The sequence below is a fragment of the Trachypithecus francoisi genome, unplaced genomic scaffold, assembly GCF_009764315.1.
Source record: "Trachypithecus francoisi isolate TF-2019V2 unplaced genomic scaffold, Tfra_2.0 Lachesis_group3, whole genome shotgun sequence".
Lineage (NCBI taxonomy): Eukaryota > Metazoa > Chordata > Mammalia > Primates > Cercopithecidae > Trachypithecus > Trachypithecus francoisi.
In genome coordinates, this window is record NW_022681468.1 from 41,279,425 (window position 1) to 41,305,504 (window position 26,080).

The following is a 26,080-nucleotide window of genomic DNA, read 5'->3' on the forward strand; positions in this document are numbered from 1 at the left end:
TGTTTTAAAATGCTTATTTTGGCCAGGCATAGTTGCTCACACCTGTAATCCCACCACTCTGGAAGGCAAAGGTGGGAAAATCGCTTGAGCCCAGGAGTTCAAGACCAGCCTCAGCAACACAGCTAAACCCCATCTCTACACTTTTTATAAAAAGCTTATCTCAGTATTTCTATATTCCTTTTGACAACCTACAGTGCAAAAAAAAGTGAAATATCAATGACACCTACTTTGTTATAGCTTAAAAGTGAGAACAGGTAAATTCTCTAATATACATGATCAAAATTATAGGTTCTCTATTTGATAATAATGATGAAACAGCAATAAGAATCACTGGCTGGGCGTGGTAGCTCATGTTGTCATCCCAGCACTTGGAGGCCAAGGCAGAAGAATCACTTGCACCCAGGTATTCAAGACCAACCTAGGCAACATCGTGAGATCCCATCTCTACTAAAAATTTAAAAATGAGCCAGGCGTGGTGGCACACAACTATAGTTTCAGCTCCTCAGGAGACTGAGATGTGAGGACTGCTTGAGCCCAGAAGATGGAGATTGTACCACTACACTCCAGCCTTGGCAACAGAGCAAGACCCTCTCTCAAAAAAAAAAAAAATGGTTATTTATTTATTTAGTACTCAGTTGGTACCAGACACTTTACATGCACCATCTCTTTGATCCTCACTGTGTTATAAGCCTATAACACAGAAACCATCTACCTCATTTCAGGAAACAGAGAGGTTAAATAACTTGTCCAAACCATACAGCAAGTTACTGGCAAGACTGGCTTGAACACAAGTCTGTTGGGCTCCAAAACCCACGTCCTTAAACAGTACCATAAGAGACCTCTTAATGGACAAGATATACCCAGTCCATTTACCTCATGATTCTGTACAGAAATTTGGCACATTTATATGAGCATTCAATATATGAAGTAGTTAACAGATTAATATAGTTACCAAACTAAAATTGACCTATGTTAATTTCTATTCTCAGTTCTTCTGTGCCCTTCCTCCTCTTAAAAAAAAGAAAAGAAAAAGAAAGGGCCAGTTGTGGTGGCTCATGCCTGTAATCCCAGCACCTTGGGAGGCCGAGGCAACTGGATCACCTGAGGTCAGGAGTTTGACACCAGCCTGTCCAAAAAGGCGAAACCCTGTCTCTACTAAAAATACAAAAACTAGCCGGGTGTGGTGGCATGCTCCTGTAGTCCCAGCTACTCAGGAGGCTAAGGCAGGAGAATCGCTTGAACCCGGAAGGTGAAGGTTGCAGTGAGCCGAGATTACGCCACTGCACTCCAGCCTGGATGACAGAGCAAGACTCCGTCTCAAAAAAAGAATAAAAAGAATGAAAGAGAGAGAAGAGAGAAAGAAAGAATAAGAAGAATGAAAGAGAGAGAAGAAAGAAAGAGAAAGAAAGAAAGAAAGAGAGACAGAAAGAAAGAAAGAAAGAAAGAAAGAAAGCCAGCCAGCCAAGGTGGTTCATGCCTACAATCCCAGCCCTTTGGGAGGCTGAGGCAGGAGGATCATGTGGTGGCATGAGCCTGTGTTGGGAGACTCAGGTGGGAAGATTACCCAAGCCCAGGAGTTTGAGGCTGCAGTGAGCTATAATCATGCCACTGCACTCTAGCATGGACTAAAGAGTAAGACTGTCTAAAAAAAGAAAAAAAGAAAGAAAAAGAAGCTTTTTGCCCACTGTTGCAGTTAACTGGCAAATTTGTGTCATAAATTAACAGAACTGGTTTAGCAACAAATGAGATACACAAGGTCTTTATAACCCTAGGTATGTTAGCGATTTGAAAGGTGATCTAACAGCATTTAAAGTAAGTTAAATTTTGTATTTATGGGAGTTTCAAAACCACAGTCAAAAATAAGAACCCAAGCCTGAGTAACATGGCAAAACCCCATCTGTACACAAAACACAAAAATTAGCCAGGCATGGTGGTGCACACCTATAGTCCCAACTGCTAAGGAAGCTGATGTGAGAGGATTGCTTCAGCTCAGGAGGCAGGAGGTGCAGTGAACAGAGATCATGCCACTGTACTCCAGCCTGGAAAGCAGAGTGAGACCCTGCCTTAAAAATAAAACAAAAAGGCCGGGCGCGGTGGCTCAAGCCTGTAATCCCAGCACTTTGGGAGGCCGAGACGGGCGGATCACGAGGTCAGGAGATCGAGACCATCCTGGCTAATACGGTGAAACCCTGTCTCTACTTAAAAATACAAAAAAACTAGCCGGGCGGCGAGGCGGGCGCCTGTAGTCCCAGCTACTCGGGAGGCTGAGGCAGGAGAATGGCGTAAACCCGGGAGGCGGAGCTTGCAGTGAGCTGAGATCCGGCCACTGCACTCCAGCCTGGGTGGCAGAGCAAGACTCCGTCTCAAAAAAAAAAAAAAACAAAAAAAAAGGAAGAACCCATAGTTATGAAATCTCAGTAATAAACCCTGATATCAAATACCTAGGTGAAAAGGAAAAAGGTCAAATTCTAGCTACTTTGCCTAATTAGTCCCAAGGTCCCAGGTGTCAGAAACATTTAAATGAGATAAACACACAATTGTCCATAGCAATTATCTCTAGGAAGAGAGACTGCAAGAATGGAAAATGAAAGTAATATGGGGAAGGGCTTTTGCCCATGTGTGCGTGTGCATGTGCGTGCGTGCGTGTGTGCGTGCTGCGGTTTTTGTAATAACAAAAATTCCTTAAAAGGCATTCAAAGTCTGATCAGACTTAATTTTTAACTGCATCCATGAGCTTGGCATAAGGATTACACATTTCATTATCTAATAAAGGGGACAACAGTAAGGAAAAGAGCAGAATTCTCTCTGCCCCTTTGGCCTCTCCAATTGAACTAAAACAAGATTTATTAGATTAAGTTTTTACCCACTCCAAAACAAATGTTTCCATTTCATCAGAAGCAAGATAGAAAAATCTGGCTGGGCGCGGTGGCTCAAGCCTGTAATCCCAGCACTTTGGGAGGCCGAGACGGGCGGATCACGAGGTCAGGAGATCCAGACCATCCTGGCTAACACGTTGAAACCCCGTCTCTACTAAAAAAAAATACAAAAAACTAGCCGGGCGGCGAGGCGGGCGCCTGTAGTCCCAGCTACTCGGGAGGCTGAGGCAGGAGAATGGCGTAAACCCGGGAGGCGGAGCTTGCAGTGAGCTGAGATCCGGCCACTGCACTCCAGCCTGGGTGGCAGAGCAAGACTCCGTCTCAAAAAAAAAAAAAAAAAAAAAAAAAAAGGAAGAACCCATAGTTATGAAATCTCAGTAATGAAATCAGTAATAAACCCTGATATCAAATACCTAGGTGAAAAGGAAAAAGGTCAAATTCTAGCTACTTTGCCTAATTAGTCCCAAGGTCCCAGGTGTCAGAAACATTTAAATGAGATAAACACACAATTGTCCATAGCAATTATCTCTAGGAAGAGAGACTGCAAGAATGGAAAATGAAAGTAATATGGGGAAGGGCTTTTGCCCATGTGTGCGTGTGCATGTGCGTGCGTGCGTGTGTGCGTGCTGCGGTTTTTGTAATAACAAAAATTCCTTAAAAGGCATTCAAAGTCTGATCAGACTTAATTTTTAACTGCATCCATGAGCTTGGCATAAGGATTACACATTTCATTATCTAATAAAGGGGACAACAGTAAGGAAAAGAGCAGAATTCTCTCTGCCCCTTTGGCCTCTCCAATTGAACTAAAACAAGATTTATTAGATTAAGTTTTTACCCACTCCAAAACAAATGTTTCCATTTCATCAGAAGCAAGATAGAAAAATCTGGCTGGGCGCGGTGGCTCAAGCCTGTAATCCAGCACTTTGGGAGGCCGAGACGGGCGGATCACGAGGTCAGGAGATCCAGACCATCCTGGCTAACACGTTGAAACCCCGTCTCTACTAAAAAAAAATACAAAAAACTAGCCGGGCGAGGTGGTGGGCGCCTGTAGTCCCAGCTACTCGGGAGGCTGAGGCAGGAGAATGGTGTAAACCCGGGAGGCGGAACTTGCAGTGAGCTGAGATCCGGCCACTGCACTCCAGCCTGGGCGACAGAGCCAGACTCTGTCTCAAAAAAAAAAAAAAAAAAGAGAGAAAAATCTTAAAGGACATTAACTTTCAAGCAGCTCAGAAGGGAAAGGAATACTAGAACTTAAGAAATAAAATGGAGGCCGGGCGCGGTGGCTCAAGCCTGTAATCCCAGCACTTTGGGAGGCCGAGATGGGCGGATCACGAGGTCAGGAGATCGAGACCATCCTGGCTAACACGGTGAAACCCCGTCTCTACTAAAAAATACAAAAAACTAGCCGGGCGAGGTGGCGGGCGCCTGTAGTCCCAGCTACTCCGGAGGCTGAGGCAGGAGAATGGCGTAAACCCGGGAGGCAGAGCTTGCAGTGAGCTGAGATCCGGCCACTGCACTCCAGCCCGGGCGAGAGCGAGACTCCGTCTCAAAAAAAACAAAAAAAATGAGAAGTGCTTTAAAATTAAAATTGATGTTTAAACATCAGGTCTCTTCTGAGCCCCTACTTTTTCATCTTAAAAATACTATTTGCAGCCAGGCACAGTGGCTCACGACTGTAATCCCAGCACTTTGGGAGACTGAGGTGGGTGGATCTCCTTAAGTCAGGAGTTTGAGACCAGCCTGGTTAACATGGTGAAACCCCATCTCTACTAAAAATACAAAAATTAGCCGGGCTTGGTGGTGGGCACCTGTAATCCCAGCTACTCGGGAGGCTGAGGCAGGAGAAGTACTTGAAATGGGGGGCAAGGGAAGGGGGGCAAAGGTTGCAGTGCGCTGAGATCATGCCACTGCACTTGAGCCTGGACAAGAGTGAAACTTTGTCTCAAAAAAAAAAAAAAAATTGCTACCAATAAATAATTTGCAAAGATGCTTAGCATAAAACCTGAGACACAGTGGGTGCACAATAAATGTTAGCTTCCTTCTTTCAGAACTGAATTTCCAACTGCCAGATAGATCTCCCACTAATCTTTGAGCTCACCAGACCCATTAGCCCACTCCATTACTGAACTATCCAATTTATCCCATACCTTCTCCTCCTGTATTTTCTCTCTCTCAAGTAATGGCATGAACATTGTCTTTGGCACCTAGTTTCAAATTATCTGTCTTCTATCTCCTTTTAATTCCCTCTTACTCTGTTCTCCAAATGTCTTCATCACTCACCTGAATTTCTGAAACATCCTTGTAATCAGACTCCCTGCCTCTCCAATACATCTTTCAAAACATTATTGCGAAACAGAGCTCACACCAAACACCTGCTTTGGTTCCCCACTGACCATGAGAATATAGTCTGAACACTTGTGTGTGAAAAACCCTCCAAAATCTAACCACAAGTCATCTATCCGGCCTTCTCTCCCACCACACCCTGCCATTAATTAACCCTGTGCTTTTCTTCAGCCCACAATCTACTCTCCTCCACTCTCCACCCATAAAAGCCCTACTCATCATTCTAGGCCCAGCAATACATACTCAGCTCAAATGGCAAATGTTTTACAAAATTAGCCCTAACTTCCCCAAAGTTGGCACTTGCTTTATGCACCCACAGCACCTCGCTTGTACTTCAGTTGGCACTTCTTCCATTCTAGATAATACCACAGTGACTTGTTTACAAGGCCCTCTCCCCTAGTTCCTGAAGAATTAGGGCTCATATCTGATTCATTTCTGACTGTCCCCTAAACACCTGTTATCTAGCCCCTTGTATATTACACCCTTGAACTGAATGCAATAACTAGCATTTGTTACCATGTGTTCCGTAGGTACTAAGCTGTCTGTTACCTGTATTATCTCAGTATAAGTATGTGGGATTTTAGTTTCACTTTTACAGATGAGGAAACTCTACTCAGAGAGGTTAAGTAATTTGCCCAAAATAACACCTCCAGTATATGGCAAAGCTAGAACTTGAACCAGGGGTCAGACTGATTTCATGAGCCATGCTTTTAACCACTACACTATACCACAGACATTTCTAAAATTCACTTGTTCCTTTAGAATGTATGCACATGGAGTATTACTCGAGATCAACATCCCAGGAAATCATATTTAATCCTACCAGCACATGGAGGTCCTCTTGGTTCTGCTCTAGTCCAGGGGCATAATATCCCATGATATCCCAGATATCATGATATCCCAGATTCATTTATTTTTCTCCTTTTTTACCCCCACTTCCAGTCCTCACCACCCCTGAAAAACAAATTAGAAGAGAAATGATTTGGAAGGTATAGATAGAAAAAGAATTCAATCTTTCACTCCTTGTGATACATATAACAGTAAGTGTATAAGATTTAGCAGCCATATATAACCTAAAAGAATCTGTTGGATCATTTCAAAACATGCTCACCCTGTTCAAACCTGAAATCAACAGTAGTTGCTAAGAAAACACATGACCAACTGCAAGACAACCTGATGACTCACCCAAGGAACAAGCTTACCTTCCAGTTCTCAGAAACTATCACCAACAGAGAGTCTTTGTAACCAAATCATCAATCTGTGGTTACAAACATTCAGAAGTTTCTTTTCATCCAGCTCAGAAGGGACTATAATCAGTACTGGATTAAACACTTTTACAAAATTAATTATTACCCAGCAGAGGGGAGACTTTCTGCAATGAAAAATGTACAAAGACTACAAAGGTAACTTATTTTCTTTTAAACAAAGATGTATTAACAGAAGAAAGATTCTTACTCAGTATCATCAAATGAGTGACTACAAAGGATATTCCAATAAGAGCAAGCTTAGTAACCTATTTTCTTTGCCAACACACAAGTGCAAATACTAAAACACATCTTGGCCAGGCGCCGTGGCTCAGGCCTGTAATCCCAGCATTTTGGGAGGCCGAGGTGGGCAGATCACCTGAGGTCAGGAGTTCGAGACCAGCCTGGCTAAACCCGTTTCCACAAAAAATACAAAAAATTAGTCGAGCGTGGTGGCATGCGCTTGTAATCCCAGCTACTCAGGAGGCTGAGGCAGGAGAATTGCTTGAACCCGGGAGGTGGAGGTTGCAGCGAGCTGAGATTGCGCCACTGCACTCCAGCTTGGGCAACAAGGGCAAAACTCCATCTCAAAAAAAAAAACAATAAAAAATAAATAAATAAATAGAACATATCTTTAACTTTTTAATAAACAGAATTCTAATAAACAGAATTCATGATAATCATTCCTTTTTTCTTTCTGAATCACTATCTCAAATTTTTGAACTAAAAGCTCTAATATGCATTATTCTATCAACAATCCCATCATACACTGGCTATAACCTACCATTATACTGTAGTAAAAGCTTATATGCATTTGAGTTGTGGGGGTTTATATTTGTTTGGAGGCATGAGAGACAGTCTGGAACAGCTTATTTATATTGTTGAAATGTACAATTAAGATAAAAATTTCTGGCCGGGCGCGGTGGCTCAAGCCTGTAATCCCAGCACTTTGGGAGGCCGAGACAGGCGGATCACGAGGTCAGGAGATCCAGACCATCCTGGCTAACACAGTGAAACCCCGTCTCTACTAAAAAATACAAAAAAAACTAGCCGGGCGAGGTGGCGGGCGCCTATGGTCCCAGCTACTCGGGAGGCTGAGGCAGGAGAATGGCGTAAACCCGGGAAGCGGACCTTGCAGTGAGCTGAGATCCGGCCACTGCACTCCAGCCTGGGCGACAGAGCGAGACTCCGTCTCAAAAAAAAAAAAAAAAAAAATTTCTTGAGTAATATTTTAAAATGAAAATTAGCTAATTCCTATGGTATGACCCATTAATTCATGTATCACACAGAACGGCTAAAGATGAAAATCTCAGTCATAAGTGATACAATCAGCTTTTCCTCAGTATACCACAACTTGTTCTCCAAAGCCAAAGTAGGAGAAAACAGGTGGTATGTCTGTAAATCAATTATGTCCCCACTTCAAACATGAACTATCCCATAACCTCAACTCCCACTAAATGTGTTATCTCTAACCTTGAAAAAAACATAGCATGGAGCACATTGACTAAGATGAATGGATTTTTATGCATCCCCACATGCTGAATACCTTTTCTTTCCAAATGAGGCAACATAACTGCTGAAATGAGTAGTGACAATTCTTAATTTACATATATTAAAAATCTGCCCCAAGGCCAGGCACGATGGCTCATGCCTATAATCCCAGCATTTTGGGAGGCTGAGGCGGGCAGGTCACTTGAGGCCAAGAGTTTGACACCAGCCTGGCCAACATGGTGAAATTCCATCTCTACTAAAAACACAAAAAAAAGCCAGGTGTGATGGTGCATGCCTGTAGTTCCAGCTACTCAGGAGGCTGAGGCAGGAGAATCACTTGAACCCAGGAAGCGGAGGCTTCAGTGAGCCAAGATCACACCACTGCACTCAAGCCTGGTGACAGAGTGAGATTCTGTCTCAAAAAAAAAAAAAAAAAAAAAAAAAACCTGCCCCAAACCTTCAAAACCTTCTAATATCTACCTTCCTAAAAACCTGTCTTCCAAATTAAAATTCCCCTTCAAGTATAATAATTCAATTTTGGCAGGGCATGCGTGTATATTCTTTCTTACTATTTTAGAATATTATCTATAAGTATAATGCATATATTGCTAACATAATGACAGTACATAAAATGTTTTAATAAAATGTATTCATGGTAGTGACAATTATACTTATTTTTGCTGGGCACGGTGGTTCACGCCTGTAATCCCAGCCCCTTGGGAGGCTAAGGCAGGAGGATTTCTTGAGCCCAGAAATTCAAGACCAGTCTGGGCAACACAGTGAGATCTCGTCTCTACAAAATATCGAAACACGAGGCTGGAGGATCAGTTGAGCCCAGGAGGTCGAGGCTGCAATGAGCCATAATCACACCACACTGCACTCCCACCTGGGTGACAGAGCGAGACTTTGCCTCAACAACAAAAAAAATATACTTGTTTTTAATAGGTTTTATGCAAATAGGAATATATGTACATGTGTCCACCTGTTTTGTTTTATCCACCTTTTGTGTAAATTAGCTCCAGATAAGTTTTATCTATAATGTAAGGGAAACCAGGAAATGGCTACATGTGATTCCGTTTCAAATTGATTTCTAGCACTTTAATATCTCAAAATATTTGAAATCCAATTATTTAAGGATAAAATGATATGAGGTATGAAATTTGCTTCAAAATAATCCAGCACAGGCGGGATATGTGAGGACATGGGTAAAACCAGATTGACAGGATTTAATAATATTCATTCTGAGTAATCGTTACGCAATAGTACATTTTTACTATTATCTCTGCTTTTGAATATATTTGAAATTTTTCATAATAAAGTTTTTTAAATCCAATTTACTATTGTTCCACTGCCAAACAACTGTATCATATTGAATTTGTTTTTCATGCTCACTTCAGCAACACATATAGTAAAACTGAATTTGTTCTACCTACATTCCTTTTTTTCTTTTTAGACAGGGTCTCACTGTGTCTCTCATGGCTCACTGCAGACTCAATCCCCCAGGCTCAGGCAATCCTCCCACCATAGCCTCCCTAGTACCTGGGACTACAGACATGCACCACCATAGCCCAGCTAATTTGTGTGTGTGGTGTGTGTGTGTGTGTGTGTGTGTGTGTGATTGGGGTCTCACTATATTGCCCAGGCTGATCTCAAACTCCTGGGCTCATGCGATCCTCCCACCTCAGCCTCCCAAAATGCTGGGATTACAGGCATATGCTACAGTGCCCAGCCTACATTGCAATTAATGTTGTATATGATATTAGTGCCAACTACTGCTCTTAAAATACAACAGGGTAGGGCCGGGCACAGTGGCTCATGCCTGTAATCCCAGCACTTTGGGAGGCCAGGTTGGGCAGATCACGAGGTCAGGAGTTCGAGACCAGCATGACCAACATGGTGAAACCCTGTCTCTACTAAAAACACAAACATTAGCTGGGTGTGGTGGCGTGCACCTGTAATCCCAGCTACTCAGGAGTCCGAACCCAGGAGGCGAAGGTTGCAGTGTGCCGAGATTGTGCCACTGCACTCCAGCCTGGGCAACACAGCAAGACTCAGTCTCAAAAAAAAAAAATACAATGGGGTAAATATCACATTTCTTTTTTTTTTTTTTTTTTTTTTTTTGAGGTGGAGTCTCGCTCTGTTGCCCGGACTGGAGTGCAGTGGCCGGATCTCAGCTCACTGCAAGCTCCGCCTCCCGGGTTTACGCCATTCTCCTGCCTCAGCCTCCCGAGTAGCTGGGACCACAGGCGCCCGCCATCTTGCCCGGCTAGTTTTTGTATTTTTAGTAGAGACGGGGTTTCACCGTGTTAGCCAGGATGGTCTCGATCTCCTGACAAATATCACATTTCTTAACCATACGCATAGACTTGAAGAGCTGGAAAAGATCTCAGAGATTGTCTAATCCTCTCTGCCCATGGTTCACAGTCTGCGGTATGCATCAGAATCACTTACAAGGCTTACTAAACACAGATTGCTGGGCCCCACTGTCAAGGTACACTCAATAGGTTGGCCATTCTTGGTCCCTGGACCCTACTTTGAGAACCACTGTTCTAGCTGACCATGCTTTGCCCTGCTCATGTTTCCACTGCAGTGACCACCAGTTTCCACTGCAGTGACTACCACTGAGATTGCATGTTCCTCTGCTTATGGGCCTTTCTGCTTCTAGACAGCTTGCTAGTGGCAAGAGACACTGACTTTCATCTATGTGTCAGAGCCCAGATTCAGTAAGTATTTAAAAAATAATTTGTTGAATAAATTAAATAGGGGTACATTTAGACAGCCCGATAGAGAAGAGCTACTCACTGATAACAAACTGCACGCAATGGTAATACCCAAAGGGAGACTAAAAGTCAGCTGGAACCAGAGCAACAAGTAATTGGCAAATTCTAGAAAAATTCAAGCACCACATCTCAGATTGAAGTTTCCAATCAAATATGGACGCTGACAAGCAAAACCTTGAGGCTACTTTTTGTCAAATGTGTTACTTTGACCTGAGGGGCTATTAGCAAGTGCTTTTCATCTCAGACACCATCAAAAGAAAGAGATGCTTTCACACTTATCTTTCAACTCAACCTTTCTCAGGGTCTGGAAAATGTCAACACCGGAAGATTGATTCCTTCTCCCCATTCACCTCCCTCCTCCTAATGCGGCCCAGAGGAAAGAAAAGGAGGCAGTGCACCCTGCAGAGCCTGTCTGGAGGGGAGGTTTCTCCAAGTGCAGGTGTTCTGAATATTGTAATACTCTGCAGTATTCTAAAATATGTTTCTATAACAGCAATGATCTGCTCTATGATAATTTAGTGGATTCGTTTAAGAAAATTAGTTTCGCCGGGCGCGGTGGCTCAAGCCTGTAATCCCAGCACTTTGGGAGGCCGAGACGGGCGGATCACGAGGTCAGGAGATCGAGACCATCCTGGCTAACACGGTGAAACCCCATCTCTACTAAAAAATACAAAAAACTAGCGGGCAAAGTGGCGGGCGCCTGTAGTCCTAGCTACTCGGGAGGCTGAGGCAGGAGAATGGCGTGAACCCGGGAGGCGGAGCTTGCAGTGAGCTGAGATCTGGCCACTGCACTCCAGTCCGGGCGACAGAGCGAGACTCCGCCTCAAAAAAAAAAAAAAAAAAAAGAAAATTAGTTTCGCCGGGCACGGTGGCTCAAGCCTGTAATCCCAGCACTTTGGGAGGCCGAGACGGGCGGATCACGAGGTCAGGAGATTAAGACCATCCTGGCTAACACGGTGAAACCCCATCTCTACTAAAAAATACAAAAAACTAGCCGGGCGAGGTGGCGGGCGCCTGTAGTCCCAGCCACTCGGGAGGCTGAGGCAGAAGAATGGCGTAAACCCGGGAGGCAGAGCTTGCAGTGAGCCGAGATCCGGTCACTGCACTCCAGCCTGGGAGACAGCGAGACTCCGCCTCAAAAAAAAAAGAAAAAAGAAAATTAGTTTCTAGACCAGGCACAGAGGCTCACGCCTATAATCCTAGTATTTTGGGAGGCCAAAGCAGGTAGATCACTTGGGCCAGAGAGGCAGAGGTTGCAGTGAGCCAAGATCGTGCTACTGCACTCCAGCCTGCTGGGCGACAGAGCTAGAGGGACGGACAGGAGGGAGGGAGGGAGGAAGGAAGGAAGGAAGGAAGGAGGAAGGAAGGGAGGGGAAGGAAGAGGGGAAGCGAGAAAGAGAGAGAGAAAGAAAAGAGAGAAAGGAGAGAGGAAAGCAGTGGAGTCCACGCCTTTAGTGCGGGCTGCACCTAGTGACTTGCTTCTTTTTTTCTCTTTTTCCCGAGGCAGAGTCTTGCTCTGTTGCCCAGGTTGGACTGCAGCGGCATGATCTCAGCTCACGATAACCTCCACCTCCCAAGTTCAAGCAATTCTCCTGCCTCAGCCTCCCAAGTAGCTGGGATTACAGGCACGTGCCGCCACACCCAGCTAATTCTGTATTTTTAGTAGAGATGGGGTTTCACTATGTTGGCCAGGCCAGTCTCAAGCTCTTGACCTCGTGATCCCCTGCCTTGGCCTCCCAAAGGGCTTGGATTACAGGCGTGAGCCACCGTGCCCAGTCAATTTTAAAAGTATTTTAAACTAAATACAAATAAAATCACACCATATCAAAATTTGTGACATGTCACTAAAGTAGTACTGAGGAATAAATTTAAAAGACTAAACACCTATATCAGAAAAGAAGAAAAGTCACAAATCAATGACCTAAGGAAACTGGAATAAGAACAAATTAAACCCAAAAGTAGAAGAGAGGAAAAAATAAAGATTTGAGTGAAAATCAATTAAAGGGAAACTAGAAAAATATTAAACGATATCAGTGAAACCAATAGCTGGTTCATGGAGGTCAATAAAATTAATAAACCTCAAGCCTAGAGTGTCTCAACCCTGGCACTACTAACACTTTGGCTGAATAATTCTCTATTCAGAGGATCTCACCTATCCACTGTAGGGTGTCTAGCAGCATCCTAGACCTCTGCCCACTAGATGCCGGGAACAAATGCCCCTCGTTCCTATACCAGACATGGTCTCCAGACACTGTCTCCAAAAATTACCAAATGTTCCTGGCATAGATGGGGTAAACTTCCACCCATATTCACACCGTAAATAAAAATTAAAGTACATGAACCTAAATGTTAAACCAAAACCTTATAAAAATTTTAGAAAAAAATCATAGGAGAAAGCCTTTTAGACTTTGAATTAGGCAGATTTCTCAAATATAATACCAAAAGTACAATCCATAAAGAATAAATTGACAAATTGTACTTTATCAAAATTAAGAACAGTATCTTCAAAAGATATTGTTAAGAGAATGTAATAAATTTGCTATGGTTTAAATGTCCCCTCCAAAACTCTGGTGAAATTTAATTGCCATTATAACATTATTAAGAGGCAATACTGTTACAATATTACAGTATTAAGAGACAGAACTTTTATCAGGTGATGGGTTATGAGGGCTCTGCTCTCATTAATGGATTAACACCATCATCACAGGAGCGGTTTCCTTATAAAAGAATAAATCAGACTGAGCGTGGTGGCACGCACCTGGAGTCCCAGCTACTCAGGAGGCTAAGGCAGGAGAATCGCTTGAACCTGGGAGGTGGAGGTTGCAGTGAGCTGAGATCAAGCCACTGCACTCCAGCCTGGGCAACACAATGAGACACTGTCTCAAAAAATAAAATAAAATAGGCTGGGTGCAGTGGCTCATGCCTGTAATCCCAGCACTTTGGGAGGCCAAGGCGGGCAGATCACTTGAGGCCAGGAGTTCAAGACCAGCCTGGCCAACACAGTGAAACCCTGTCTCTAAAAAAAACCAAAAAAATTTTTAAAAAGGCCGATGTGGAGATGCACACCTGTAATCCCAGCTACTCGGGGGGCTAGGGTACAAGAATCACTAGAATCCAGGAGGCAGAGGTTGCAGTGAGCCGAGACTGTGTCACTGCACTCCAGCCTGGGTGACAGAGTGAGACTGTGTCTTAAATAAATAAATAAATAGAATAAAACAGCTCCATTTTGCTTCTTTCTCACCCTCTCTTTGCCCTTCTGTCATGTAATGATACAGCAAAAATGCTCTCACCAGATGTCACCCCCTCAATCTTAGATTTCCCAGATTCTAGAACCATGAGCCAATACATTTCTGTACATTATAAATTACCCAATCTGGTATTCCATAATGGCAGCACAAAATGGACTAAGATAAGACTGAATGGAAATATTTGCAAAGCTTATGCCTGATAAATGATTTGCATCCAGAATACACAAAGAGCTCTCAAAACTCAATAAGAAGGAAAACAACAATGCAAGAAAACGGGCAAAAAATTTGAGCAGACACTTCAACAAAGAAGATATACGGATGGTAAATAAACATATGAAATGATGCTCAACGTCATTAGTCATCAGGGAAATAGAAATTAAAACCACAATGAAGTGTCACTACACACCCAACAGAATGACTACACACCCAACAGAATGGCTATAAAAGCCTGACCACCCCAAATGTTGGCAAGGATTTAGAGCAACTGGAACCCTCATAGACTATTTTGGTTATATTACATAACCACTTTGGAAAAGCATAGTAGTTCTTTGAAAAGTTAAACATATGCCTACCATAGGATCTAGTCATTCTACTCCTAGACATCTACCCAGGAGAAATGAAAGACATGCATACAAAGACTGTGTATAATGTTCATGGCAGTTTTATTTTTAATAGCCCAAAACCAGAAACAACCCAAATATCTATCAATGGGTAAAAAGATAAATGAAATGGAATCTATCAGTACAATGGAGTACTACTTAACAACAAAAAGGAATCAACTATTGATACGATATAGATGAGTCAAAATAATTATGCTAAGCAAAAGCCAGGCAAAGAACAGAACTTACTACATGATTTCATTTACATAGAATTCTAAAAACGCAAACTAATCCACAGAGTCAGAAAGCTATCATTGGTTGTATGAGGAAGAGGGATTCAGGGTATAGCAAGGGGCTACAGGAAGACAGTTTCACAGGTCTATACATAAGTCAAAAACTTCTCAAATGTAAACAAGAGGCCAAGGGCAGGCTCATGCCTATAATCCAGCACTTTGGGAGGCTGAGGTAGGAGGATCACTTGAGGCCAGGAGTTGGAGACCAGCCTAGGCAACATGGTGAGATCTCTTCTCTACAAAAAGTTTAAAAATTAGCCAGGCATGGTAGTGCGCACCTGTAGTCAGTTACTCGGGAGGCTGAGGTGGGAGAATCACTTGGGCCCAGGAGGTAGAGGCTACAGTAAGCCATGATCGTACCACTGCACTCCAGCCTGGGTGATAGAACGAGACTTTGTCTCAAAAAAATAAAATAAGTGAATTTGCACTATTCCAGACATAATCTTTTATTTGATGAAAGTAGGAAAGGGGGCATATGACACAGACCCTTTGTCTCATATGAAAGCAAGTATTTTGTCTCTAAAAAGAAAAAAAGGAGGGAAACATACAGTGAAGACTCAGAGAATAGGCTATTGTATTTAATATTATTTCTTAATTAAGATGTTGCCAATCTGAAATATTTCATAATAATAAAAAAGGAAAAATGATTATATTGTTTCCAATTTGGCTTGTCCCACTCCCAGGCAGAACTAGGGGCTTCCCTCCTTCCACAGACCCCAGGAGTACATGTGTATACTGCAATACCTTGTCTTCACACTAAACTAACAGCTTCATCAGGATAGGGACTATGTCTTTTGATCTTGACATAGTGGTAAAATATAGGTTTGTTAGAGTCTGTAAGGCTGGCTTTGTATTCTAGGCTCTGCCATTCACCCATTGCATAATCTCAGAAAGTTATTCAATCTCCCTGATGCCCAGTTTTTTAAACCATAAAAGGGTTAATAGGCTATATATGAGGATTTCATGTTAATTTCTCTAGAAAGACCCTGAATAATCTGACACCTGATTTCCACTCTGTCATTTAGTCTTACCCTCCCTTGACTTGACAGTGCTCAGCCACAATGACCTCTCAGTTTCAATAAATCCACACACCACCTAGCTCTTTCCCGCCTCGAGGCCTTTGAGCATCCCCTCTCTCTGCCAGATTTTCTTCCATGCCTGTCTCCTCTCTACAACCTCTTACGCCACAACAATATGGCTAGCTCCTTCTCATCTTCAAGTCTCATTTAAATGTCACTTCCACCTAGAGGCCTTCTCACCAGTATTCTAGGAGGCCTTGGTTATTCTATGTCCCAGCATTCTGCTGTACCCTTCTTTCCACTCAACATTCATTCAAGTTATTGAGGACCTACTATATGCCAGTTACTGTTCCAGATTCTGAAGATGTAACAGTGAATAAAACAGCTCTGATACAGTTCTGAAGGATATACAATCTTCTGAAAAAGACAGACAATAAACAAGCAACATATGGTAGGCAGCCATAAGTGCTATGGAGGAAAAATAGTAACTTATGAAAGGAGGAATGGGAGTCGCAAGGATGGTTGTGATTTCAAATCTGGGGGTTAGTGAAGGCTCACTGACAAAATAACATCAAGTAAAGAAGTAAAGAGGGTCAGGTCAACAAGTGCCATTAGAGATATGGGAGCTAGGGCCAGGGGGTCATTCCAGGCAGTGCACAGCAAGTCCAAAGGCCCTTATGCAGCAAGAAAGCTAGTTTGGCTGTAGACACTCGAGCAGGGAGGAGAGCAGCAGATAAAATAGGAAGGTAAGGGCATGGAGAAGCAGGGAAGCCAAAAGAGGTGTGCTCTGGGAGCCACTGTCAGGTCTTTGCCATTCACTCAGAGAGAGACAGGAAGCCAATGGAGGGTTTTTAACAGAAGAATGATGTGATCTGATTTACCTTTCAAAACCTGCTATTAGTTTAGCAATATATTTTATTTCCTGCCTAGATTCCCTACCTAGATAAGGGCAGGAACCATGGCTGTCTTGTGCACCACTATCACCCCAGCACCTAGCACAAGGCATTGTAGGTACTCAATAAGCAATTATAGATGAAAAAGGTAAAAAGGTAATCTATGTAAAGTATCTACTGGTACAAAATAAGCATTCTATAAGGTGTAACTATTATTATTCAGATCCCCAGAAGCCAGCACAGTGACTGGTATATGTAGGAGTTTGAGTAAATAAATAATCTTGTGAAATTATTGAAAATATGTATTTAAAACATGTAAGTAATGAAAAATAAAATAATGAAAAATGAACCAATTGTTTTTCACCCGTTCCCTTACTTATTAAAATGTGATTCATTCAGTTTTTAAATTTTACATTAACTTTCACCTTATGCTAGTGAGAGCACTACTCATAATAACCCCATTGTGAGTCAGTTCTCTAAACATTCTGCAATATCCTACAACACAATTAACACGAATCCAGTGAAATGCTAAAACCTTTCTAATTGGGTAAATTTATTCACATGATTTTTCAAACAATTTTAAGGCTAGCTGACCAAAAGTGGTTTGAGTTTGATTTTTTAAAAATTCAGATAAAGGTTTGTTAATTCAAACATGTGGACAAAGACCTAAACATTTCCACTTTTACTTATTTTGACATCTCCATTCTTCACCACGAAAAAACTTAATAAGGATTACACCTGTTCCCACCGCCCCAGGGGGCTGGCCCAGCTAAAGCCGTTCAGTAATTATCTCAGGAAAAGCCCTTGAGAGTCTCCACAGCTTTCCAGAAAGGCAACTTGGAGAAAGAATCATGCATTAAAGCATGAAAACACACCAAATATTCATCCCATAAAAGCTGAACACTCTCCTCTGAACATGTTTACGATGTCTCTGTGGCAGGCACTGGAGCGGTGAGAAGGCCAGGTGTGGCCCGGCACGGTTTAATTGTATTCCCCACCTCTAAAAATGATCGAACCCATCCTAGCATAGCCACATAGTATCTGCAACGAAGCCTTCGGAACTTCTAGCAAAGCAGACAAAAGTTGCTTCAAATCAAACAAACTCAAAAGATAAAAAAAGCGATGCCAAGTGTGGAGCGGCTCGAAACAACCCTCACGGGTTAGCTCCGACTTGCCGGTGCTTGTACACAATCGTGCCTCCGGCGTCCAGTTCAGACGCTCCCTTTCTGGGAGGGAGGGGAAATAACTTTCGGAAACAGCAGGCGTCCACAAACGCGAATGCTACACAGGACTTCTCAGCCTCCATCAAATAAGGCGTTAATGTTCCCAGCAGCACTAATTCCATACACAGTCCCCGCCCCGCCCTTTTCAATAGAAGAAAAATAACCTAAGCAGGAGAAAGTGCCACCGTCAGACCCTAAAGGCAATTTCAGACAACAAAGACCCCAAGCAATCGAAATGGAATTATAATCCCCGCCGTCCGAGGGCCCCCCGCTCCCGCAGAGGCGCTAAGCTGCCGCGCCCGCCGCCGCCCCTCCAGTACCCGGGCCGCCCGTCCCCGCGCCCTCTGCAGTCCCGATGCGCGGGTTCCCGGGTCCCCCGGGCGAGCCCCGCACTGCCCACGATCCTGCAATCTCTGCGCCGCGGCTATCCGCCTTCCAGCTCACGCGGCGTTCAAAATGTTTCCCGCCCAGGCGTGACGCGAGGAATGAAAACAATCAGCGGCCCCCGAGCGCCGGGGCCTGGGCCTGGGCCGGGGAGGGGGCGGCCGGGACGCCGGGGCACCAGGGCACAGCCTCCCGCGCAGCGCCTGCCCGAGCCGGGCGGACCGGCTGGCTGGGGCCCGGAGGTGACACAAAGAACCCGGAGAGACAAACGCCACCCGCTGGCGCTCGCTCCAATCTCCGGAGCGCCCCGCCCTCTGACAAGTTTGCTGCGCCCTCCGCGCACCCCTCTCTCCCCACCCGAGCAAAGTTTCCCGTGGCCCGGCTCGGACCCTGGCATCGGGTCGGTTCCAGTCTCCCGCCGCCCCCGCCCCCGGCTCAGGGACCTTTCTCTCTCTCGCCCCTTCCCCTCCCTCCCGCTCTCTCCGGGGCGCACCGGGGTGCTGGGGCCCTGCGGCCGCGCTCACCCACCGTCCGCCCGGCCAAGGGGCAAGAGCGCGGGCCGGGGCCGCCCGAGGTCGGCGCCCCGCTTGCCTGGCTCTCTGGATCGCGGCTTTTGCTCGCTCTCCCTCTTGCTTTCTCAGGTTCGGCCGAAGGCTCTGGGCGCAGCTGAGCGCGCTCAGCTCCTTGGCGCTCGGAAAGCGGCAAACCACGCCCCGCTCCTTCCCCGCCCGCCGCCCGCCGCCGGGTCCCGCGCTCGCCCCTCGGCGGCCAGTATGGAGCGCGCCCGCCAGCGCCGGGGCGGAGCAGCAGGCCCCGCCGCAGCCCGGGGCGGGCAACTTTCTCCCGGTGTTTTGGGACATCAGAGGTGGTGTGAGGGAGAGACCACCTCGCAATGTAGGTTCACGACCCTTTTCTTACCCGGGGCTGGGGAATCGGGAGTCACAAACTCCCTCAAAAAGCTCTTCTGGACGATTTCAACACCCGTAGATTCCCGGGTCTTCGAAGTAGGAGTTAGAAAGCAGATCTGCGATTAGCTACCAGACCATGAGCAAGTCATTTCACCCTGTGGGCTCTTTGTAAAACGAGGAATTTGGATTCCAAGGCCTTTAAAATCTGGATCCGTATTTCGTGGTGTGGTCCGTACCTCGGGGTCACCTGGAGAGAAGGGGAGGCGCTTGTTAACAATGCAGATAACTGGGTTCCTCCTTCCCCTTGGATGAGGGGAAGTGGAGAGCTGTCTCAGTCGTCCGACGCGACATACATCATCCATGTCTGAAAACTCACTGCGAACTGCATCCTTGGAACTGCGTCTTGCAGGTGCCAGTTTGATTTTCCAGCACATACTCAGTCCCTTTGGACCCAGGATGATGTCACTTGACCCCCACTTACCTCTTGAGCTGTGATTACAATATTACTAAGGCACTTGAAGTTCCAAATAAAAGGCACACCTCGCTATTATTACATTAAAAAAGCAGCGGCTTTTCAGGATTTCTCTATTGAGTTTCTATCACAATCAAATTTAACTTTTTCATTTTTTAGACAGGGTCTCACTCTGTCGCCCAGGCTGGAGTACAGTGGCGCGATCTAAACTCACTGCAGCCTTTACCTCCTGGTCTCAAGACATCCATCCTCCAGCCTCAACCCCCTCATTTCAACCCACCCCCACCCCCCACCCCCCACCCCCCGCCTTTAGTAGCTGGGACCACAGGCGCACGACACCACACTGGTAATTTTTGCATTTTTTTAGAGTCAGGGTTTGGCCATGTTGCCCAAGCTGGTCTCAAACTCCTGGCCTCAAATGGTCCTCCCACCTCGGCCTCCCAAAGTGCCAGGATTACAGGCATGAGCCACTGCACCTGGCCTTAACTTTTCTTAAAACTCCAAGTTCATATATATGTCTGTGGCTACAGAATCTTGCCTGAATTACTTAAATGACTCAAACTAGATGGCAAAGAACAGAGATTAGATGTTTGATAATGCATTCAGCTAACATATATTAATGGGGAAAATTAGTTGTAAGTTGTACCCACAATTTGGAACAACTGTTTCAAAAATGTTTACCTCTGTGACTACCAGGATGATTCAGGCAAATTATTTGAAATGCACATTTTATTGATGGTCAGTAGCTCAACTCTTCACAAATGCAGAGTTCCTTGTATTCCAAGATTATCCTTCCAATGGTATTACCTCTCAGACTACCTAGCTTTGCATTGTTTATTAACAAGAGCTTGAGTCACAACAAAGATCTGTAAACCAAGAGTAACTTTCTGGTTTGTTTGTTTTGAGATGGAGTGTTGCTCTGTCGCCCAGGTTGGAGTGCTGTGGCTCAATCTTGGCTCACTGCAACTTCTGCCTCCTGGGTTCAAGTGATTCTCTTGCCTCACCCTCCCAAGTAGCTGGGATTACAGGTGCCCGCCACCACGCCTGGCTAATTTTTGTATTTTTAGTAGAGACGGGGGTTTCACCATGTTGACCAGGCTGGTCTTGAACTCCCCTGACCTCGTGATCCACCCACCTCGGCCTTCCAAAGTGTTGGGATTACAGGTGTGAGCCACCGCGTCCAGCCATATGCTGTCTTTTCCTAAAACCACTTTGCTTGATGGGATGGATAGTTGCAAGCTAGAGAGCCAATTTTAGGGAGAGGCTGGGCTCCAGGATTTGTGGAGCTGTCTACAAAACATTGTCTGCTATTTTTCTCTTCTCTGTTCTTTTTTTTTTTTTTTTTTTTTTTTGAGACGGAGTTTTGCTGTGTAGCCCAGGCTGGAGTGCAGTGGCGCCATCTCGGCTCACTGCAAGCTCCGCCTCCTGGGTTCCCGCCATTCTCCCGCCTCAGCCTCCGAGTAGCTGGGACTACAGGCGCCCGCCACCTCGCCCGGCTAGTTTTTTGTATTTTTAGTAGAGACGGGGTTTCACCGTGTTAGCCAGGAGGGTCTCGATCTCCTGACCTCGTGATCCACCCGCCTCGGCCTCCCAAAGTGCTGGGATTACAGGCTTGAGCCACCGCGCCCGGCCTTCTCTGTTCTATTCATTCTATTCATTTCCATTCTGTGTCTATTGCTTTCTTTACAGTAAATCCTGCAAAATCATAATGGCAACACTCCCTGGAGAAAATGTTAAAATTTACTAGTCATTGTTCCCTTCCAGGCATCTATGTTACAAGCCCTTGTTGAAGTGAAAGAACTGTTGCTCCACATTGTCCAGTACACTTTAAAGAGTCCAGAATACAATGTCTCGAAATGCTTTTAGGTGTCTCTAATTAGACCCTTCTAATTACCTGTGGTGTCTCTTAGCCATCCTAGTTTGGATATTAATACGTACTTTTAAATCATTAGATTAGACTAATGACAAGTGCAATGAAACAGATCCTCTGTACTTTGAAGTGATAATCAAATGTTAATGTTAAGCCAAACTGAGACACACCTAGTTCTTTTAAAACACAACCCTGGGCCTATAAATGGATGGCTCATATGGTTACATCTCTGACTAGGAAACAGTAAGGGTTGCCATGAGCCTGGCCATGCAGCCATGCGTACACTCTCCCATATACCGAAATACAAACATAGTATGATAACATAGTATGTTGTCAGCCTGGCGTGGTAACTCCCACCTGTAATCCCAGCACTTTGGGAGGCTGAGGCGGGTGGATCACCTGAGATCAGGAGTTCAAGACCAGCCTGGCCAACATGGTAAAACCCCGTCTCTACTAAAAAAAAAAAAAAAAATAGCCAGGTGTGGTGGCTCATGCCTGTAATCCCAGCTACTTGGGAGACTGAGGCAGGAGAATCACTTGAACCCAGGAGGCAGAGGTTGCAGTAAGCCAAGATCGTGCCATTGCACTCTAGCCTGGGCAACAAGGGCGAAACTCCATCTCAAAAACAAACAAACAAAAAGTATGTTGTCGTATTATGCCCCGTGCCCCATCAAGCTTCTATATTTTACAACAAATGATCTATTGGGCTCAACAGCCTGCTTGAGAGACTTTGCTAACTCCAATTGCAGTAAGCATAAGTTTTGCAAGTTGATCAAAATGAAAGCACATCTGTGACTTGGTACACAAACATGTTGTGACACATGGGTGAGAACCACAGAAGTAGACATTCCACATATACTTCCACAGTGTACTGAGCAGGTGAACCAAGAGTCACTAACAAAAATCATGGTCTAAGGAACTTAAAAGAGTTGGCCATCCTCATGCCATTAAAGAAATGCTAAATTCACCACTCTAAGTTAGGCAGCAACTCCTCCCTGTCACCTGATCTCATGGCACAAGAGTTGCTATTTATATTTCTGCATCCCACCCTCAACTATGAGTCCTGTGTATTTATCCTTGCATCCTGAGTGCCTAAACAAGAATGGCAGCAGATTTTATCTTAGCAGCTAATTCCAGTCGTATACTTGCGTGCCGTGTTTTAAAAAATTGTGGGGCTCCATCTAGATTTGGCAAGAAAGTATACAAGTTGATTAATGACTGATTCTCTGTCATAAGCACAGAAGGTGGTAGTGTGACAATGCTATCATGTATTTATCAACCCTGATGGTAATAGGAGATAATAATGTTAAGTGATTCACCAAATGGATAAGTGAATTTAAAAACAACTCAAAGTCTCTTTATCTGAAGAAGCAGGTATAATATTCATTAATCTGAGTCAAGGTGAGACCATCTCATTACTTACTCCTATTGCATCACTATGTTACTACAAAAGACAAAAGGAGATTAACTTAGTGCTAAACACTCTTTGTCATGCTATCTCTGTCTAACTCAAGCAACAGTCTTTGGCTACAATATTTTTTACCACTTTGGGAGTGCTTGTATAAACCTGGATGAAAATAGCTAGCCAAGAAAACAGCTCTGTTTTTCCAAGAGTCCGATCACACCCTGTAAAGGCCAGAGCTCCTTATCTCTTTCTGGTCTTGTTTCCTGTCAAACTTGGAAACTAACAGAAATAAATGTTGGCTAATTGCTCCCTTGACTAATGTGTTCTTTCTGACCATTGTCCTAATAAAAGTAGAAAGTTGCATCCAACCAGATGCAAGTTGGTATTGCCAGTTGAACCACAGTCCAACATTCTAGAGACTGAGGAAAAATTAAAAGGAATATGCCGTGATTCAGGGGAGCTGTGTGTGTGAAGTGCCAAGCGTGGAGCCCGGCGGGCAGTGAGCACTACACAAATGATAGCTGTCATTATTGCAATTATTTCAGTCAGTAACTGCGGGGCTTGGAAGAGTATTATTTCAAAAGCACTTTATTGAATAGGTCAATTAAAGTAGTAGATTTTTAAAATTCCATAACTGACCGCAGTTTACACAGGAGAAGACTGAAGCCTTAAAATATTTGCCTAATAAAACTAGTAGTGTCTGTCCCTAAATTAGAACCTGGACATGTTTTTAACAGAAATAAATGCATCATTTAAAGAAATCCTATTGTATGTCTTGTTTGTTTTACCCTCAAATGCAAAGTGATGCATTAATCATATTGCTCAGCTCACAATAAAAACAATAAAAATAAGAGACCTTAACATTTCTCTCTCAGGCTAAGGCAGGTCTAACCAGCCAAATTAAGCAAGGATATAGAAAACTTAAACAATATATTAATAATAAATAAGATAGACCTTGGCTGGTCTGAGTGCAGTGGTGTTTACAACTAATTGATCACAACCAGTTACAGATTTATTTGTTCCTTCTTCACTCCCATTGCTTCACTTGATAAGCCTTTAAAATAAATAAATAATAAGATAGACCTCCTGGATATGATATATATTAAACTTTACACATCAAAAATACAGAAAGGGCCAGACGAGGTGGCTGATGCCTGTAATCCCAGCACTTTGGGAGGCTTAGACAGATGGATCACCTGAAGTCAGGAGTTCGAGACCATCCTGGCCAGCATGGCAAAACCCCGTCTCTACTAAAAATATAAAAATTAGCCAGGCATGGTGGCGAACGCCTGTAATCCCAGCTACTTGAGAGGCTGAGGCAGGAGAATCGCTTGAACTCCAGAGGCAGAAGTTGCAGTGAGTTGAGATTACACCACTGTACTCCAGCCTGGGCGACAAGAGTGAAACTCCATCTCAAGAAAAACAAAAAAAAATAGGCGAGGTATGGTGGCTCACACCTGTAATTCCAGCACTTTGGGAGGCCAAGGTGGGTGGATCACCTGAGGTCATGAGTTCAAGACCAGCCTGGCCAACATGGTGAAACCCCCATCTCTACTAAAAATACAAAAATTAGCCAAGTGTGGTGGCCCACACCTGTAATCCCAGCTATTTGGGAGGCTGAGGCAAGAGAATCACTTGAACCCAGGAGGCGGAGGTTTCTGTGAGCCAAGATCGTGTCACTGGACTCCATCCTAGGTGACAGAGTGAGACTGTCTCAAAAAAAAAAAGAAATAGAGAACATACTTTCTTCCCAAGCACATATGGAGTCAGCAATGAAAATTGGCTATAACATATCATAAACAGATTTTCAATAGTAGAATAAAGCAAATAAAGCAAATTTTATTTTATTTTATTTTATTTTGAGACAACTTATCATGCTGTCACTCACGCTAGAGTGCAATGGTATGATTATGGCTTGTTGCAGCCTCAGCCTCTTGGGCTCAAGTGATCCTCCCACCTTAGCCTCCTGAGTAACTGGGACTACAGGCACATGCCCCTATACCCAGCTAATTTTTTTTTTTTTTTTGTAAAAGCAGGGTCTCTATATGTTACCCAGGTTGGTCTCGAACTCCTAGGCTCAAGCAATCCTCCCACCTTGGCCTCACAAAGTACTGGGACTACAGGTGTGAGCCACAGCATCAGGCTCATTTTAGTTAAACAATAATTAGTGAGTAAATAATATAATAATTTGGGTGCTGTGACTCACGCCTGTAATCCCAGCACTTTGAGAGACCAAGACAGAAGGACTGCTTGAGCCAGGGAATTCGAGACCAACCTGGACAACATGGCAAGACTCTGTCTCTGTTTTTTTTTAAATTTTAAGTTAATAAACAATATAATAAAACTAGAAATCAGTAACGAATCAGTAACGAAAACAGAAAACAAGTAGTTCTTTCCACCTGTAAATTTTTTTTTTTTTTTTTTTTTTTTTTTGAGACAGAGTCTTGCTCTGTCGCCCAGGCTGGAGTGCAGTGGCCGGATCTCAGCTCACCGCAAGCTCCGCCTCCCAGGTTTACGCCATTCTCCTGCCTCAGCCTCCCGAGTAGCTGGGACTACAGGCGCCCGCCACCTCGCCCGGCTAGTTTTTTGTATTTTTAGTAGAGACGGGGTTTCACCGTGTTAGCCTGGATGGTCTGGATCTCCTGACCTCGTGATCCGCCCGTCTCGGCCTCCCAAAGTGCTGGGATTACAGGCTTGAGCCACTGCGCCTGGCCCCACCTGGAAATTTTAAAGTGCCCTGAGGCCAGGTGCATGGCTCATACCTATAATCCCAACACTTCGAGAGGCAGAGGCAGGCAGATCACTTGAGGTCAGGAATTGGAGACCAGCCTGGCCAACAGGATGAAACCTCGTCTCTACTAAAAATATAAAAATTAGCCAGGCATGATGGTGCATGCCTGTAGTCCCAGCTACTCAGGAGGCTGAGGCAGGAGAATCACTTGGAACCCAGGATGCAGAGGTTGCAGTGAGCTGAGATCGTGCCACTGCACTCCAGCCTGAGCAACAGAGGGAGACTCCATCTCAAAAAAAAA

General features: G+C 44.4%; 1 protein-coding gene across 9 annotated transcripts in view; it reads right to left on the bottom strand.

The window, feature by feature from the left end:
• The window catches only part of SYNE2 (spectrin repeat containing nuclear envelope protein 2), a 389,209-nt gene extending 370,107 nt beyond the window's left edge, over positions 1-19,102 (bottom strand). For 3 of the 9 annotated variants that reach the window (XM_033187774.1, XM_033187773.1, XM_033187772.1), the window contains exons 1-2: positions 18,922-19,102; positions 6,043-6,173 (exon numbers count right to left, since the gene is read on the bottom strand). The gene's annotated coding sequence lies outside the window, so the exon portion shown is untranslated. The other 6 variants (XM_033187768.1, XM_033187766.1, XM_033187770.1 and 3 more) reach the window with 6 other exon arrangements.
• Positions 19,103-26,080: the final 6,978 nt, after the last annotated feature.